Source organism: Myotis davidii, unplaced genomic scaffold, assembly GCF_000327345.1.
Source record: "Myotis davidii unplaced genomic scaffold, ASM32734v1 scaffold967, whole genome shotgun sequence".
NCBI classification, from domain to species: Eukaryota; Metazoa; Chordata; class Mammalia; order Chiroptera; family Vespertilionidae; genus Myotis; species Myotis davidii.
The window spans coordinates 334,945-335,258 of record NW_006383014.1 but is presented as its reverse complement, the minus strand read 5'-3'; positions in this window follow the sequence as shown (position 1 = coordinate 335,258).

Here is a 314-nt window from a genome sequence, read left to right as displayed (position 1 = left end):
CCACCTTTGCTATAGAGAGAGAGAGAGAGAGAGAGAGAGAGAGAGAAAGAAAGAGAGAGAGAGATAGAGGGAGAGAGAGACAAGGCTGCAGGATTGAGACAGGCCCCTGATATAGACCCAGCTGAAGGCAACCTGAGGAACTCCAGTGATAAAGGTAGAGTCTAGTATTTAGAGGGCACAGTGATGGATGATGGTAAGCGATCCAGGCAGATGAGAAATCTGGCTGGAATTTTTATTGTCTTTATTATATACTAGAGGCCCAGTGCATGAATTTGTGCATGGGTGGGGTCTGGAGGGCCTGCCCCAATGAGGGT